The sequence below is a fragment of the Sminthopsis crassicaudata genome, chromosome 3 (assembly GCF_048593235.1).
Source record: "Sminthopsis crassicaudata isolate SCR6 chromosome 3, ASM4859323v1, whole genome shotgun sequence".
NCBI classification, from domain to species: domain Eukaryota; kingdom Metazoa; phylum Chordata; class Mammalia; order Dasyuromorphia; family Dasyuridae; genus Sminthopsis; species Sminthopsis crassicaudata.
Window position 1 is genome coordinate 577,943,992 of NC_133619.1, and position 8,032 is coordinate 577,952,023.

Consider the following 8,032-nt stretch of genomic DNA (forward strand, 5'->3'; position numbering starts at 1 on the left):
GGGAAGTAACAAATTCAGAAAATATTTTTACAGTTAAAGGTTCTGATAAAGGCCTCATTTCCAAAATCTATAGAGAACTGACCCAAATTTATAAGAATTCAAACCATTCTCAATTGATAAATGGGCAAAGGATATGAACAGACAATTTTTAGATGATGAAACTGAAACTATTTCCACTCATATAAAAGAGTGTTCCAAATCTCTACTGATCAGAGAAATGCAAATTAAGACAACTCTGAGATACCACTACACACCTGTCAGATTGGCTAAGATGACAGGAACAAATAATGATGAATGTTGGAGGGGATGTGGAAAAACTGGGACACTAATGCATTGTTGGTGGAGTTGTGAAAGAATCCAGCCATTCTGGAGAGCAATTTGGAACTATGCCCAAAAGTTATCAAACTGTGCATACCGTTTGATCCAGCAGTGCTACTACTGGGCTTATATCCCAAAGAAATACTAAAGATGAGAAAGGGACCTGTAGGTGCCAAAATGTTTGTGGCAGCTCTTTTTGTAGTGGCTAGAAACTGGAAAATGAATGGATGTCCATCAATTGGAGAATGGTAGGGTAAATTATGGTATATGAATCTTATTATTATTGCTCTGTAAGAAATGACCAGCAGGATGAATACAGAGAAGTTTGGAGAGACTTACATGAACTGATGCTGAGTGAAATGAGCAGAACCAGAAAATCACTATACACTTCAACAAAAATACCGTATGAAGATATATTCTGATGGAAATGGATATCTTCAACATAAAGAAGATCCAACTCACTTCCATTTGATCAATAATGGACAGAAACAGCTACACCCAGAGAAGGAACACTGGGAATTGAATGTAAACTGTTAGCACTACTGTCTTTCTACCCCAGGTTACTTATACCTTCGAAATCCAATTCTTAAAGAGCAACAAGAAAATTGGATTTACACACATATATTGTATCTAGGTTATACTGTAACACATTTAATATGTATAAGATTGCCTGTCATCTAGGGGAGGGAATAGAGGGAGGGAGGGAAAAAATTGGAAAAAATAAATACGAGGGATAATGTTACAAAAAAAATTTACTTATGCATATGTACTGTCAAAAAAATTTATAATTATAAAATTAATTTTAAAAAGACTCCAGAAAATCATCCTCAGGATAATACATTATGATCAAGTAGGATTTATACCAGGAATGCAGGGCTGGTTCAATATTAGGAAAATCATCAGTATAATTGGCCATATTAATAATCAAATTAACAAAAATCATATGATCATCTCAATAGATGCAGAAAAAGCATTTGATAAAATCCAACATCCATTCCTATTAAAAACACTTGAGAGTATAGGAATAAATGGACTTTTCCTTAAGATAATCAGTAGCATTTATTTAAAACCATCAATAAACATCATATGTAATGGAGAAAGATTGCAACCATTCCCATTAAGATCAGGGATGAAACAAGGTTGTCCACTATCACCATTACTATTCAATATTGTATTAGAAATGTTAGCTTTGCCAATATCAGTGGAGAAAGAGATTAAAGGAATTAGAGTAGGTAATGAGGAAACCAAATTACCACTCTTTGCAGACAATATGATGGTATACTTAGAGGACCCCAGAGATTCTACTAAAAAGTTATTAGAAATAATCCACAACTTTAGCAAAGTTGCAGGATACAAAATAAATCCACATAAATCATCAACATTCTTATATGTCTCTAACAAAGTCCAACAGTTAGAGTTACAGAGAGAAATCCCATTTAAAGTAACTACTGATAATATAAAATATTTAGGAATCTATCTGCCAAGAGAAAATCAGAAACTATATGAGCAAAACTACAAAACACTTTCCACACAAATTAAGTCCAATCTAACCAATTGGAAAAATATTAAATGCTCTTGGATAGGGCGAGCAAATATAATAAAGATGACAATACTACCTAAACTGATCTATTTATTTAGCACTATATCAATCAGACTCCCAAAAAAGTATTTTGATGACCTAGAAAAAATAACAACAAAGTTCATTTGGAAAAACAAAAGGTCAAGAATTTCAAGGGAATTAATGAAAAAAAAAAATCAAATGAAGGTGGCCTAGCTGTACCAGATCTAAAATTATGTTATAAAGCAGTGGTTACCAAAACCATTTGGTATTGGCTAAGAAATAGACTAGTTGATCAGTGGAACAGGTTAGGTCCAAAGGACAAAATAATTAATAACTCTAACAACCTAGTGTTTGACAAACCCAAGGACCTCAGCCTTTGGGATAAGAACTCAATGTCTGACAAAAATTGGTGGGAAAATTGGAAATTAATAAGGCAGAAACTAGGCATTGATCCACACTTCACACCATACACCAAAGTCAGGTCAAAATGGGTTCATGACCTAGGAATAAAGAATGAGACTATAAATAAATTAGAGGAACATAGGATAGTTTACCTCTCAGACCTGTGGAAGAGGAATGAATCCATGACCAAAGAAGAACTAGAAATCATTATTGATCACAAAATAGAAAGCTTTGATTATATCAAAATCAATGCAAATAAGATTAGAAGGGAAACAATAAACTGGGAAAACATTTTTACAGTCAAACATTCAGATAAAGGCCTCATTTCCAAAATACATAGAGAATTTACTCTAATATATAAGATATCAAGCCAATCTCCAATTGATAAATGGTCAAAGGATATGAACAGACAATTCTTGGATAAAGAAATTGAAACTTTCTAGTCATATGAAAAGATGCTCCAAATCATTAATAATCAGAAATGCAAATTAAAACAACTCTGAGATACCACTATACAACTGTCAGATTGGCTAGAATGACAGGGAAAGGTAATGCAGAATGTTGGAGAGGATGTGGGAAAACAGGGACACTGATACATTGTTGGTGGAACTGCAAATACATCCAGCAATTCTGGAGAACAATTTGGAACTAAGCTCAAACAGTTATCAAAACTGTGCATACCCTTTGGTCCAGCAGCATTGCTACTGGGTTTGTATCCCAAAGAGATCTTAAAGAAGGGAAAGGGACCTGTATGTGCAAAAATGTTTGGAGATTGGCTGAATAAATTGTGGTATATGAATATTATGGAATATTATTGTTCTGTAAGAAATGATCAACAGGATGATTTCAGAAAGGCCTGGAGAGACTTACATGAACTGATGCTGAGTGAAATGAGAAGGACCAGGAGATCATTATATACTTCAACAACAATACTGTATGATGATCAATTCTGATGGACATGGCCCTCTCCAACAATGAGATGAATCCAATAGAGCAGTAATGAACTGAACCAGCTACACCCAACGAAAGAACTTTGGGAGATGACTATGAGCCACTACATAGAATTCCCAATTCCTCTAATTTTGTCCACCTGCATTTTGGATTTCCTTCACAGGCTAAATGTACACTATTTCAAAGTCTGATTCTTTTTGTTCAGCAAGACAACTGTTTGGTCATATGTACATATATTGTATTAAATTTATACTCTAACATATTTAACATGTATTGGTTGACCTGCCATCTGAGGAGGGGGATGGAAGGGAAAAATTGGAACAAATGGTTTGGCAATTGTCAATGTTGTAAAATTACCAATGCAAATATCTGGTAAATAAAAACTATTTTAAAAATTTTAAAAAGAAAAGAAAACAGGGGGGCAGCTAGGTGGCACAGTGGATAGAGCACCAGCCCTGAATTCAGGAAGACCCGAGTTCAAATCTGGTCTCAGACACTTAACACCTCCTAGCTGTGTGACCCTGGGCAAGTCACTTAACCCCAGCCTCAGGAAAAAAAAAAACACACAAAAAAATAATATTTATTCCTGTTTATTCAAAGTTATTACCTATTCAAATGCAAGAAATCAACAGGAGTCCTTAATAATATGAAGCTCTTTAATCTATATAACAAGAATATTTCTGAGGATCAGACTAAATGTTTCATAAGTCTATCATTAATGTAGTTACAAATCTGTCTCCTATTCCCCAGATATTACATTCACATCTCTAAAGCTGATCAATTTAATTCATTCCTTTGATCTTATACTTTAGTTCCTCTTGTCAAAAGTCAATTCATGAAACATATGAAAACCAGGTTTATTATAAGAGAAAGGAACATGCATGTGAGATCTAAAGAATTTGCAGTATGTACGGAAGTTTACACATTTACAGTTGTATGACAAAGGAAAGAGGAAGAAACACAAATCCAGAGTTAAAACAGTGTGGAATGAGAGGAATAAGGTGCTATAATGTAAAAAAGGACAAAACCCATCCCAAGGGGGAGGAATAAGGTGATAACAAAAGCCAATTTCTTTTCCTTTGGGAACTGCTAGAGACTATGAAGATAGGATGGTCTGCTTATCTATAAGGACCCCAGCTGCACAAGCAATTTCTCAGTCTTGTGTAGACTGACTGGTGCCTATCTTGACTCCCACAAACACACTAGGAATCCAATTTGGGATGCAAATAAACCATTATGTCAGCTCAGTGACAGGGGAGGAGGGGAAGATTTGGGGGGTGGAGTTCATCCTTGAAACAATCAGAGCCTGCTGCATACTCTTGGTTCAGTATTTCTGAAAATATGGCAACTCAAAAAAAAAAAGGAAAAAGAGTTCAAAAGACTCCCTAAAAGTCCTTAATACTCTTTATAGGATAAAGCAATGGCACATTTCTGTCTGCCAAAACAGAAAAGATTTAAAAAGACATTTTGCTAGAAACTTGTTTACAAGCCCTAATTCATTAGAAAGATGAAGAATTCTCACTGGGAGATTTTACAAACCATTAAAAATGTAAAGCCATCAGTATGATTTTCCTTCCTATCCAAAATGAATTTCAATCAATCAATATCAATCAATGAGCAGTAAAATTTTTAAAGTGTTGTATGGAAACCTAACTGTTCCCAATTTGATTCAGGAAGGAATGAAAATTCTAAAGACAATTTTCTTTGCAGAAGAAACCAAGTAAAGCTCAAATCTAAAGGCAGAAAGAATATTGTACTTATTCTCAAACTCAAACCTCTGGATATTAGGGATAATTGGACATCTTTAAAACAGAATTCAAATGCTAATAGTATACAAAAATATATTAGTAATCAATCCAAAGTTTTACATATATAATACATATATATATATATATATATATATATATGTGTGTGTATATGTATATGTATATATATATATATATACATATATATATATATATAAAACATAGAACCTGCAACCTTTTAAAACATGTAGACACATACAACAGCTTATGGTAACTTAGCAAGTATCTGCACCAACATAGCATATGATTGCATATGCATAGCTGCCAGTGCCTACCTTCCAAAAGAAAATTTATTTCCTGAGAGTACAAATGTTAATTCTTTTGTATTTTTTATTTTAATAGAATTTAATTTCTATATGAGTCATGTGTGGAAAGAAAAATCAGAACACAAAGGAAAAACCATGAGAAATAAAAAAATAAATAAATAAAACAGGGAAAATACTATGCCATAGTTCTTTCTCTGGAGGCAGATGGAATTTCTATACAAAATGCTTTGGAACTGTCCTGGATCATCGCATTGCTAAGAAGAGCTAATCTATCATAGTTGATCACACTGTGTTCAATGTTTCCCTGGTTCTGCTCACTTCACTCAGCATCAGTTCATGCAAGTATTTCCAAGCTTTTCTAAAACCATCCTGCTCATCATTTCTTATAGAAAAACAGCATTTTATTAATTCATGTGCCATAACTTATTCAGCTGTTGCCCAGTTCATGGGCATCCACTCAATTTCAAATTCCTTGAAACCACACAAAAAAGCTACTACAAACATTTTTGCACATGTGAGTCATTTTTCTTTTTTTATGATCTCTTGGGGATACAAACCCAGTAGTGGCAGTGCTGTATCAAAGGGTATGCTTACAGTTTTATAGCCCTTTGGACATACTTTTAAATTGTTCTCCAGAATGCCTGGATCAGTTCATAATTTTAGCAACAAAGGGATGTTCATTTTGTTTTTATACCCCTACCACATGCCAGGCATACAATAAGTACTATTAGACCCTGTATCATGCTTCAGCCATCTCTCAGTTACTTTCTCTACTATGTTGGCGCCTGTTTCCTTTAGGCAGAAAAGAAACAAAGTAAGAAAGCACTTATTAAGTGGTAACTATGTTTCACAGCATTTATTAAGTGCTAACTATGTTCCAGGCATTGTGTAAACATTTTACAAATATTATCTTATTGATTTTACAACAACTTTGTAAATGTTATTCTTATGCTCATTTTACAGATAAGGAACTGGGACAAACAGGGTCAAGTGACTTGCCTAGGTTCACACAACTAGTAAGTGTCAGAGATGGGATTTGAACTCATCTTCCTGATTCCATCCTCAGAATTCTATCCAACATACCACCTACCTTCTGTTCTCTCATTTACTCAGAAGACCCTAATCTGTACATTCCGTCCTTAAAATTTCCTTCTATGTTAATTACTATTTATAGATATAGGTGTCTTTATGACTGTTTTTAATTTCTTTTCCACATTTTCCTTTCCTTTCTCTAAATCAACTCTACAAAACATATGCCAATTTTCAAAATAATTTTCTATAAGAAAAAAACCTTCACCATTTCTCAGAAAAGATCAATTCTCTTAATAGCTCTTCACTTCTAGATAATTTTCTAATTTCTTCTGCTTTTTTTTTTCCTAGGAAATTGGTTGTGTTGTAGGGAAAAGCTTCCTGCCTCCTTCTGATTTCTGGTACTTCCAAGTGCTTCCTGAGAAATTCAAGAATTGAACATTCTTCTTAGTCAGACTATTAAATCAAGGAATTCTGTTTCATTCCAAATTATTTTTTCCAAGTTTGGCTTCTCTTGCCATGCCTTTTCTCACAGCTTCCATATTGCATTTCTTTTCCTAATGCCTTTTTGTGATTTTTTTTAAATCTGTGTTCTGAAGCTCATACTTCTCTCTCTCATCCTTGTCTTTTTTCCCTTCCCTAACTGAAATATATGCAATCTTTTAATTCATTTTCAGCCAGTTTATTTTTCACACTTTTAATTCACATTTAAATCACATTTCAAAATGTGTCTAATTTGTTTTTTCTTTTGTTTCATAGTATTTAACTATATAATATTTTTATAATTATATAGTTTTTTGATCACTATTTATCTATAGATCTGTAACTATCACAGGAAAAAGAAAATTACATGATAATTTTGTTGTATATTTGAAAGTAATAGCAAGTTGTGCATAGGAAATTTGCTGTTCTACATGTAGTCATCTTTTTTTATTGTACTATTATAGAAATGTTTTTCCCCATAAAATAGAAATTGAAAAAAATAGATTAAGTCCAAAAAATGTTGCTACTTTTTCAAACCCCCTAACATTCAGACCAAAAAGTTTTCTTCTAATAAGGATTGTAAAGACCCTGGAATTGGTTGGGGCAAGAGGTGCTCCTGAATATAGGATTTATGACTAAGCCATTCTCACTCAAGTTAGGAAAGAAAAGGGACTTAAGAGAAAGGGAAGATCATATTGAGAGAAAGATGTTAAGATTCTACTGATAGACATGTTGAACCTGAACATAGCTGTGTAAATGATCTTCCACTTGAATGTGGGGCATTTTGTGCATTGAGAATATAGATAAATATATGACCTAAGACTAATTGAGCCAGCACTGAAGGAAATGTGGCTCTATATAGCTGTATGATTTATTGAGTAAGTAATAGAGGTTCCTCAGGGAGAGCTACATTTGGTTCCAGACTCTTCCAGAAAGATACACATGATGGGAGAGAACTTCAGGTGCCAGCACAACTCCCTAAAAAGGATCAGAATGAAGTCGTTTAAATTGTTTTGACCTAAGCTACCAATTGATGATTTCATTCATTCTTGTTCATTTTCTTATATATTCTATTTTATAGATCTCTAGTTTCTGTTTGCCATTTTGCTTGATTAAATGGGTTTGCTCATTATTTGTTATTTATGATGATCTTTTGGGTAACTAACAATTGGTGGAAAGGAGTTCAGCTAGTGAGTAGAAGTTAAAGACTCTTTCCC